Below are 12,508 nucleotides of genomic sequence, written 5' to 3'. Positions count from 1 at the left end.
CATAGAGAACAAGCCCGTTCCTTTGCATATCAGGTGAGCGACTTCGAGCCTTTCAGGCACTCGTGTAAACAGTGTGTTAGTACTACAAGTGATTTTTTGTAATGATCAGCAAACAAGCTTAAAACAATGTTTCGCTGTTTATAAAACAAAATCAACATGTTCATCTCGTTGGCGAGTAGGCCAGACGGAATTCTTGTAGGTTATGTTGAAAAGCGAAGAAAATAGCTTGCTTTTACATACTTAAGATTATTTTTATTCGAGCTTCTAAACGATCTTTAGTTACAAGAAGATCGGGTTGAATGCATTTTTGTCAATAAATACATAAAAACGTAAAAAAAAAGTATTTTATCTTTGTATCAGGCCTAAGTAAGTGTTATTTTAAACGACGTATTAGTATAACGCGTGTATTTTTTCTGTTTTACTGCAAACAAGCTTTAAAATCAAGGTTTAGATGTTTCTCTATCAAATAAAAGGTAAAAACTTGTTCATCTCGGTAGACACTTGTGTTTCTCGCGTTTCGTGGTAAAAATATATCAGGTTCGATGTTTTGCGGTTTCGTAGAAGATAATAAGCTAAAGATGTTGCCCTTGTTAACCAATCGGTCTAACTGAATGCTTGTCGATGACTGTAAAGTAACAAAGCTTACGGTTAGCAAAGGACATGGGTTACAGAGCGGGCTTTGTCAACAAATTAAGCGTATCACATGATTATTCACACAAGTTAGATGCAAGAAATATAGCGAATGCTTTATGTCGGTAACTTGACAGGAACTTGACAGGAAATGAACACACACACGTTTTGCAGTTGTAATATGACTTAAACGCGTACTGATGTTTATATGCATTTATACTAAATTATACTAAGTTAAATAATATTTTGCAAAGATGTGCATGCGACTCTCGTTGTTTCTACAATTCGTTCACGAAAGTGGTAGTAATTATGCTACAACGTAGTTCTAGACATTGTAAGCAAATAAAAAATAAGAACGGAAAGAACAACACTGTACAATCAATTGATTATCAATATCTGCTTAACAAAGTCGTATTAGCTTAAATAGTCAGCTGTATTATTATTTAAGGTGCACCACAAGGTAAATATTGAAATATAGAGAGAAAAATTAGGGCTAAATAAAATTGGCGGAATCATGGGTTCGGTTATTAATTACGATTCATTAAAGCATTGGTGGCCTGTTCTGAGTTTTTTGGTCATAACGGGGTACGTGGACGAAATTGAGTAATTAAGAAAACTCCATGTATATTGAACACGGAATTATTAAGATTTTTCCAAAGTTTCTCAATTTAAGGTGGAAACGAGTCATTTAGAAAGGCATATTTAAACACAAAAATAAACATATGTGTTGTATTAAATGTCAATAAAATAAGTAAATACTATTTTCATGATTATTAAACTGCAGGAACAAATGTATAACATATTGTTTTTTAATATGATATAGTAAATACTATTCAAGAATAAGAAAACATTTTCAACATAATAAAATTTCTATTGGTTACCATAAATAATTAAATTATTGAAATTCCGTGTATGCATTTTAATTTTTAACTGTTGTTTGTTTAATAACTGATATAAGGAAAAAACATTCTTCCATACCATATCCAGATACAACGTCAAAGTTTCTATCTAAATAGATATAAGCTGATGTTATAATTTGTTAAATAAGTTTGCAGTATATTTGGATCAGATAAGATAACAACCAATAAGCAAATTTTAACAAATGAAATTACAGTGCAAATTATGTACAAATGTATTCCAAAGTTTGCATCTACTCTTTACTGTGTTTGTGTTTTCCAAATATAATCAGTGATTGTTTACAAGGTATCTCAAGGTTGTACTTGAACTGTAACCACGAAAACCAATGCCCATACACAAAATAATGTATTTAAAAGAGGTGAAAATATAAAAAAAATATTTAAAAGTTGTGAATATTAAATATTATGTTTATCAAATCTTGCAAACAAAAATACACAAGAGGCAAATGTAAAATAACCTAACAAAATGAATAAAAATCTCTGACCCGGCCCACCCAACCCCCATAACTTTTGACGAAGGGGTCAGATCAAAATTCCAAATAGTGCACTGTTGTACATATTCTCATAGCTACCATGTGTGTAAGTTTCAAGGTTCTAGTACTTAGGAGGAGGAGATAGAGGCCAGGACGGACGAAAGACGGCAGAGATAACCACATAATAGATTTCAACATCTAAACGTGGACCCTAAGTTCAAGGTCAAGGTCACAGGGGTCAAAAATGTTATGCGCAGGGAAAGGTCTTGTGCAGATACACATGCGTACAAAATATGAAAGCAATATATGAAGGGACACAGACGTTATGATCTTTTTTTCGAATCGCGGTCGCAGATTTCGAAACCTGAACGCGAACTCCAAGTTCAAATATTTCTTGCGCGTGAAAAGGTGTTGTCCAGATACACGTGCGTACCAAATATGAAAGCAATATCTGAAGGGACACAGTAGTTATGAGTCGGTATGAGTCTTGTTCGAATCGCGGTCGCAGATTTCTGAACGTTGACTTCAAATTCAAGGTCAAGGTCACAGTGGTCAAAACTTGTATGCGCATGGAAAGGTGTTGTCTAGAAACACATGCAAACCAAATATGAAAGCAATATCTGAAGGAACACAGTAGTTATGAGTCTTTTTCAAATTGCGGTCGCAGATTTGGAAAACTGAACGCTGATCTTAAGTTCAAAGTCAAGGTCACATGGGTAAAAAAAAAATATGCGCATGGAAAAGTGTTGTCCAGATACACATGCATACCGCATATAAAAGCAATATCTGAAGGTACACAATAGTTAGGAGCCTTTTTTCGAATCGCGGTCGCAGTTTTTGAAACCTAAAAGTTGACCTCAAGTTCAAGGTCAAGGTCACAGGGGTATAAAAATGTATGCGCATGGAAAGTTGTTATCCAGATACACATGCATACCAAATATAAAAGCAATATCTGAAGGGAAACAAGTAGTTATCGCGGTCGCAGGAAAATCTCTGACCCGGCCCCAACCCAAACCCCATAACTTTTGACCCAGGAGTCAGATCAAAATTCCGTCGCTGTCACTGTCGCACATATGCTCATAGCTACCATGTGTGTTAGTTTCAAGGTTCTAGTGCTAATAGTGTAGGAGAAGATAGTGGCCAGGACGGACGGCGGAGATTACCACAGAATCCCCACTTTTTCTCCGAAAAACGTGGAGATAACAACAATAAATTCAGAAATTATAAATGTTAAAGAGTTAGTTTCATGACAACGATTACAAATTTGTGGTTATTATGATAACCATTTTTTAATCTTACAGTTATTTTTAGTCACTATGTTAGAATGGAATATAAATAATAACTAGAAATGGTGCGGCAGAGGCCGACACGTATTCCCACGCCGCATGTTTGACACAGGGGCGCCCGAGGGTTGGTAATGGGGCCATGCATAGTTGAGATTTACCGTATTGTCATAAGAGATGTTCAGGATAAATTTGAAGTAATTCAATTTAGAAATGAAGAAGTTAATGTAAAATAACCTAACAAATCAGTGAAAATCTATACCCTTATTTCTCCTCCTCATTCTGCTCTCCTAACAAATCTAGTAATGAATCAACTTCACTGTAGTCAATTATGTACATGTCATCCTAATTGGAATGACTTATTGGATGGCTGAACATGCTCTCTTATAGCCAATCTTCTTGCATCTGTTTTGAAAAAGTTATGTTTTGAGGTTAAATGGTTGACTAAATAGTAGCGTCTCAGAAATTTTCTATCGCAATCTTGTACACAACAATGAATATGTTGAATTTCATGTCTGTCTTTGATGTGCCTGTTCAAAGTCTATCTTGCTTTAAATTGTTTCTCACAGTTTTCAAACCTCCGCAGGTTTATGTATGCGTCGCAAATCTTGTGATTTTTCTTAATCAAAATGTTAAGAACATATTACTTTTCATGAAAATGCAATTTAATCAATTTGAAAAGAAATTATTCAAACTTTAAACAACATTTACACATATAAACGGATAAGAATACGAAAATCTACTCCAAATTGCTGCCCTTGCCTCGCTCTCTGCCAGTACTACATTACTCAAGTGTTTTCGTCACATTATCTTTCTGATTCGAGGTATTTTGGTTGTAAAAGTGCATGCTTAAACCTTTCTGTGATTTCTTTAAAGTGACTGCACATTCGAACAAATCTGGATCTCCGCCCCATGCTGACATTTTTAACAAAGGATCTCAAGTTTTTCTATACAATTTACTAATGGTGTAATGCACTGGTGTTGTTTATTAGCCGAGCTTACGTTAAAACACTGGTTTCACCAGTTTCATACTTTTAATTCCTAATCAACAAGCAAATTTTGAATTGATATCCCCCTTCTCCTCATTTATATATAGACAACTATGAAGTTTCATGTTTAAAAACTTAAATAGTGTCTAAGAAATAGCCCAAAAAAGTTTGTGACAGACAGACGGATGGATTGTACTTTTAAATATAAAATGTATGTTAAATGTCAAACAATTTACAAAGGTTGTTTTTGTTAAATAGTATGGATAAATTAGATTTTTGAAATGCTTGCCTCAACATTGTGAGATGGCTGACCCAGGCCACACGCAAAGAAGGAAAAAAGCACTACAACATTACAGGTTTTGATTGCAGAATATCTCCATAATTTATTGCAGTATAACCACATGATTTATCGCAAAATAACCTTTAATTTGAAACTCTGTCTACAGAAAATAGGTAAGAAAGGTGGTAAAATAATAATTAATTAAAGCAAAGTTAAAAATTATTCTGTAAATTAAAGTGGAATTGTAAACTTGTTAAAATCCACTTTATACTGCAATTTGAACCAAAATGTTTGCTCATGCCATTTTAATAAGACAAAAGGAAATTATCGCTTATATTGAGGTATAAAAACCATTGAAAACGAATGATAACAGTTTTATATGCAGAAATATGCAAGTACTATACTGCCTTAGATGGTATAGGAATACCATAGCACATTTAGGTATCATATGTGATTAAACTAAACATGTCAATCAATAGCAAATAATGTGCAAAGAATCTTCTGGAGCATGCTTAAAATTGTATAATAAGTGTACGAACTGAATCTTCTAAAAACAAACCTCTTTAACCATTGATGGGTTTTCATACTCAAAATACTTTTTCCAAGTATATAGTCACAATGATGGTATTGTTTAGTTGAGTGTTTCTTTCAGAAATCACTGTCAGTTTCAATTTAACATTTCTCATTATGAAAAACTCTTCCTGGTTAAGGAGAACACTCCTAGTTATTAACTAGTGGTTGAAGTATGCATTCATGACTCTGTGTTGAACCACTTAAGAACAATCTACCATTGATCCTCCTCCAGCCTGAATGTTAAATTATTAACAGTGTTTTTTGGAAGAGAGCTAACAAAATTTCCAACTAGAATTTTTTTTATAGAATAAACAATGTCTAGCTTTAATATTTCATGTAAAATAAAGTGTGGCCTTCATACTGAAATCTGCAAACGAAATTAAAAAGTCCTACATACAAATGAAAAAATGTGAAAATTAAATTAAGAAAACAATAAGTTAATTAAGAACAAGAATCCATTCAAGTCATTCTACAATACTCTGAATGTTAATATGTTACTTTCCGACTAAATCGTACAAAACTAGAATACAGACACTGATTTCCCATGACACATGTAAATTTGGGCCTTGCAGATATCGTCAAATGTTTGCGTAAAATCTACTTATGTTTAGATAGAAGGCAGATTGTTTGCGAGAAATCTACTAATGTTGACATGGCAGGCAAAGGCAAATAGCATGAACATGCAAATAACATGAACATGTGCGCAATTATATCTGCCATCAATTTTCTCGCTGCATACAAGTATGGAAAGGAATCTAGGTCAAAACCTCTGGATAAGACAGCTACAGTAAAACAAGAGGGTCAACACACATCCTTGTTGACTGCGAGTACTTAAAGGGATCTTTTCACGCTTTGGTAAATTGCCAAAATTGAAAAAAGTTGTTTCAGATTCGCAAATTTTCGTTTAAGTTATGATATTTGTAAGGAAACAGTAATACTGAACATTTACCATGGTCTAATATAGCCATTATATGCATCTTTTGACGATTTTAAAACCTAAAAATTTTAAAGCGTTGCAACGCGAAACGATTGAATAATTTGGAGAGTTCTGTTTTTGTCGTTAAATTTTGTGAAACTACGAAGATTGCTTATATATGGTATAAAATACGTTCAGTATATATACACGGCGGAATAGCTCAGTAGGTTAAAGCGTTTTTACTTCGGGACTCTGGCAGGACTCCAGGGGTCACTGGTTCGAAACCTGGTCCGGGCAATGTTCTTTTCCTTTTTTTAATTTTATTCTTGATTTTTTACTGGAGCTTTTACGATCCAATGTTTACATTTATCGATATAAAGCATTTAATGAATAAGTTAAAAAATGCCAAAATCTGTGAAAAGGCCCCTTTAAATAGTGGATAGCTGGAAATAGCAGTTAATAAAAATTGTATCCGTTTTCTGAATTAGTGGCTCTTGACTGACTTCATAGAAATACATGTTGAATGATAATAAGCACACATTTTCCCCATCACTGCCATGTCATGATAAAGATAGATAATTATGTATATTGGACACCTATTATACATATTTCCATGTGAGCTGGAAGGAGCTAAAATCTTTTTTTAAAGCCCCTTAAAAGATCTAAATGCTTGATCTGATAAAAAATAAATTTTACTTTTAATAAGCGATAAACATTATTTGTTTGTTCTTTTTGTTATAATGCTGTATTGAATAAGAGCGTTGTGTTTCTCACAGACGGTAATGCATGCCCCAGAAGTGGTTATCACGCATTCCGCACTATTCCGTGTTATCAAAAATTAGGATAATATGACTTGGTCAGTGACATCACAGCTTGACACCAAACAAATGTGTGAAGTATCAGATCATTGTCAAAGTAAAAATGAAGGTTTATAGGTGAAGGTGTATCATTGATGGTTACTCTCAAACAGACAGACAATGAATGGACAGCGAATGAAAATAAAACATAAGGCAATGACATGAGCATGGATAATGACAATCATAATTAAAAAGAAATTGGCCTGAGTGAAAAATCCAAGAACAAAAATGAGGTAAATGTCAGGGTGAAAATAAAGATAGAAAAATTTGGTGTAACAATAATTTAAACCTTCTTACTGAGTTGAAGTCCCAAAGTTGGTAAATGTCATAGTCAAGATGAGGCAGGTGATTTTCGTGTATTGAGAGTGTTCACAGATAACATCCATGTAAATATTTAAGCATTGTAGGAAGCGTAAATGATGTTAGATGGAATGCATGTAATTTAGCTAACCCTTTCCCATTCAAAGCAAAGTGCAAATGGCTATGCACAAACAGCATAAAACCAGAACAGCCTGGGTAAGACGGTTGAGGTTTTCATGCTGTTTGCTGCTAATCAGTTTCTAAGGGTTGGAAATGAGGCCTTTAAAACTTGAATCTTGTTAGATAGATATTTAATTTAATATTATTTTCTAAGGGACTACAAATGTGTACAAAATATGTATCTAAGTGGTAAAGGGTTAACCAATTGATTGGACTCTGTATTAGTCTGAGCCAAATGTAGGTCAGCGTCAACAGCAACATGAGGTAATGTTAGAGTGGGTGTGTTGCTAGTGTTCAAAGACAACATCCATGCAAGTATGAAAGCTTTGTAGAAAACATAATTGCTATTCTATGGAATGAGTCATTTTGTGTTAACCATGTAGAGATGGAAGGATGGGTAAATCAATATATACCTCCCAGTCAGTCAATGCCGGGGCATACACAATATATTTGGATTTGGTCTACTTTTAAATATATGTATGTGAGTACAACACACAATTTGGTGTCACAATCAAGATCAACGGAAATAACCACTTGTGAGGAGCGCAAAGCAGATTTGGTAAACGAAAGGGCATACTTAAATGTTGGCTGTGAAGGACCGATAGTTAAGTATTGCTATTATGAACATCCTAGCTCATAGATACAATAGCAACCAAATTAAACACGATAAGAGTTAACAACTTTACAGATATATCACAGAGTCACTTACAATTTGTCCTATGTATATATCGCTCCGGATTCATACAAACATTGCTAATTTTGACTGAAAAACACTAGATAGACTGCCACGATCATGCTGACAAGCAAAACTTAGAAAGGCAACATGCATGTTATAATATTTTCTACAACATAAAACTTTTTTTAAATTGCAATACCCTAAAGGATGTTTTTTTTTTATTGGTAATATTTGTATGACACGGAAGTTTTGCCTAACTGCTCCAGATGTATTTTTTGTTGTTGTTAAAAATAATATACCAAATAGAAATGTAATATAATAGATTGTGGGTAAATGACATGTATTAACTTACAAAATGATGTATATGCCCTGTAATTGTGTTACCTTCTAGCACTTAAGCAACATATTAGACGAAGATATAACGCTGCAATTTGAAAAACTCGGATATCAATAAGAACAGCAAATGAACGCTCAATCAAATGCATACATCACTGTAAAAACTAATTTCTTTGACAAGGAATGAATGGCCATGATTAAGTTGTATTATGCAGAGAACACATTGACCTGATTGTTGTATTAAGCAGGAAACACATTGGCCTCATTGTTGCATTATACAGATAACACATTGACCTGATTTTTGTATTTGCAGCAAACACATTAACCTGATTGCATTACTCTGCGAACACATTTATCTGATTGTTGTATTATGCAGCAAAAAGATTGACCTGATTGAGTTGCATTTTGTAGCCAACGCATTGACCTGTGTGTTGCATTATGAAGCAAACACATTCAAATGATTTAGTTGTATTATGCGATGAACTTATTGACCTGATTTAGTAGTATTATGCAGCAAACACTTTGACCTGATTTAGTTGCATTTTGCTTCGAACACATTGAAGTGAGTGTTTAATTATGCAGCATTCACATTCAAGTGATTTAGTTGTTAAATGCATAACAACACATTGACCTGATTGTTGTATTTTGCAGTGAATCCATTGACCTTTTTGTTGCATTGTGCGTGAACATATTGACCTAATTTTTTAATTATGCAGTGAACACATTGACCTGTTTGTTGCATTATGCAGTGAACACATTTACCTGATTGTTGTATTACATAGGCGGTTCCAAGGGGTCGGACGCGGCGAACGCCCCCCTAAAATCGCCAAAGTTAAGTCAATTCATTTGATGTTTCACACTTAACTAGACCTAAATCACCTATTTTAGCTCTTTTTTCTTCTTTTTTGTTCACAACATTTCCAACTAATCACTGAAAATCGCTAAACGTTTTATCTTCAGACTCTCTGTCACCCGGTTTTCAATAGATATCAATGAGGTTATAAACATATATGCGAGAAGACACCCTCGTAAGTTGTGTTTGCTAAACCCATTGATGGAGAGTTAAGTGAGATTAAAATGAAATCAAAGCAAGTTTTAGCTGACTGTTAGACTGAAAGAGAGTCTCGGACTATGTATTATACTTTGTGCAATTTAGTGATAGATCTATAACAAACCAGTTAAATAAAATCTCGTCTTCATCTTGGTCATTATCTTGCTGCAGGTACAAAAATTGTTTTCATGCTCTCCCCTGCCTGCTGTATTCGCCACTAGCCTTATAACCGTCAGTGTGTTCTTGTTTAAAGCATTTCTTCTTGCTATATCCATCCGTTTTACGTGTAAACTATGCACTTTTTGGCAAAATAAGAAGGTACTTTGATGAAAGTATATAAGGCGTGACATGCTCGAGAAGTGGTTGTCAAAGCCTTCAACATCACTAAAATCGTGGAGCTTCCCTTTCGGCCCCCTGGACACACAGCAACTCTTTCAATATCCCCCCCCCCACCAGAAATCCTGGATCCGCCCCTGTTTTATGCAGTGATCATATTGACCTGTTTGTTGGATTATGCAGCAATCACATTAACACAAACGTTGCATTATGCAGCGAACACAATTTGATCTGATTGTTGTATTATGCACCAAACACATTCAACTGATTTAGTTGTTTTATGCAGTGAACACAGTACCCTGATTGTTGCATTATGCAGCAAACACATTAACCTGATTTAGTTTTATTATGCAGCAAAACATTGATCTGATTAAGTAATATTATGCAGCGAACACATTGACCTGTTTGTTGTAATATGCAGCTAACACATTGACCTGTTTGTTGCATTATGCAGTGAACACATTGACCTGTTTGTTGCATTATGCAGCGAACACATTGTCCTGATTGTATTATGCAGTGAACACATTGACTTACTTGTTGCATTATGCAGCAAACACAGTGACCTCGTTGTTGCATTATGCAGCAAACACAATTTGATACGATTTAGTTGTTTTATGCGATGAACACATTTACCTGATTTAGTTTCATTATGCAGTGAACACATTTACCTGATTGTTGTATTATGCAGCAAACACATTAACCTGATTTATTTGTATTACGCAGCTAACACATTTACATGATTAAGGTGTATTATGCAGTGAACACATTGACCTGATTTGGTTGTAAATGCAGAAATCACATCCACCTGATTTAGTTGTATTCTGCAGCAAAACATATTTATGTGATTTAGTTGTTTTACGCAGCGAACACATTGAAGTGATTTAGTTGTTTTACGCAGCGAACAAATTGACCTGGTGTAGTTGTATTATGCAGCAAACACATAGACCTGACTTATTTTTATTGTGCAGCGAACACATTGACCTGGTTTTAATTGTTTTATGCAGCAAACACAATGACCAGATTTAGTTGTATTATGCAACAAAGGCTTTGACCTGATTTTCAAAATCTCAATTTAAATAGGTTTATGTTAATTCATTATCTATAAGGCTATCCGGTTAACGCAGTGGTGGGTACATGCACTTCTCACTTCTGCAACCGGGGTTCAATCCCCATTCCGAGGGCATGTGAGTTTGGTAGGTGGTCCCCATACCGGACAGGTGGGTTTCCTCTGGGCAATTCGGTTCCACCCCCCCCCCCCCCGCCCCGCCACCGCATAAGACCACACCTAAATTGAATAACTGTCAGTAAAACCTCAATGTACACGTAGCTGGAAAGTGAAGCTTTAATTCAAAATTCGTTTCAACTTTCGGGAGTCTTGTAATTAAATTTGGTAGGAATTGCGGGACACACTATGGGTCTTCACATAATGCAGGCCCTGTTCCGAAAAGACCTCATAAACTTCGAACATTATCTATGATTATAATCTTTATTTTGGTAACACTCCACATCAATTTACGTACATCACTTTCGAGTGGTTAAGCAATGAATGATCATCAGCATGTTTGTCAGCATGTGACATCCTGCCAATCCCTCTTAGAGTAATATTTACGTCTACCTTTAGTCTCGAATAGCATCACGTACATCAGGTTGTTATATTTAACTACGCGTGTATCACTGTTACCACATAGGCTTTTTATATTTTAATGATAAACATGACCACAAAAGCCAATAAGACTGATACAAATAGTGTTTAACACAAATAATGCTACATTTATAAATACAATCAGTCAATATGTTAGGTTCAAATGGTATAACAAGAAGGTATACAAATAAAAATATTCTGTGACAGAAATTGCTAGTATTTCGTTTTAGAAAATATTTACAAAGTATTTTACTCAAGTTCAAAATGTAATTCACGCACATGAAAGGGAGAACAAACATGATTTTCCCTCCTGCCAGTTTAAAATACACACATTATAATAAGTTTAAACAAAGTAAGCATACAAGTATTATGCATGAGGATTTTGAGTAAAAACCTATGTTACTATTTTGTATACCAGACAATTGGTATATGTATTAAATATTCTAGTCTGATCGGGATATATGTTAACCCAACCTTCAATATTTTACAATTGCCATTAACGGAGGATGTGCCGAGTCGTGTAAGGACACACTCATCAAAGCGCAGAGCTATTTCTAGAGTATATCGCTTAGATAAGAAACGTGTTTGCAAAGCTTTCTTCCAGAAGACGTTAGCTATTGGTGGCAGAATGATAGATACAGCACTGAAATCACTATCTTCAGGAACATCTACTTCTTTTGACAGGCGTGGAAAGCACACTCCCCATAACAAAATCCCAGATGCAATCATAGAAGATGTTCGTAATCATATAGAATTATTTCCTACAGTAGAAGCACATTACACACGCCAAGACACTAAATGGCGTTTTCTAGGATCTGAATTACATATTAGTAAAATGTATTAAATATACAAAGAAAAGTGTAAAGAAACGGGCAGGCAATACATATCAAGTTCATTGTATCGTACAATTTTCTGTAGGAGTTTAACTATTCATGCCATATTACCAAGAAGGACCAGTGTCAGACGTGCGCTGTGTATAGAAATAAGGAGATAGCAGGCGAGCTGACCACCGATTTGAATATTGCTTTTGAAGACCATATCGAAAGAATAAACAGAGCTAGAGATGATA

The sequence above is a fragment of the Dreissena polymorpha genome, chromosome 4, assembly GCF_020536995.1.
Source record: "Dreissena polymorpha isolate Duluth1 chromosome 4, UMN_Dpol_1.0, whole genome shotgun sequence".
Classification (NCBI taxonomy): domain Eukaryota; kingdom Metazoa; phylum Mollusca; class Bivalvia; order Myida; family Dreissenidae; genus Dreissena; species Dreissena polymorpha.
Note: the sequence above shows the minus strand (reverse complement) of the source record.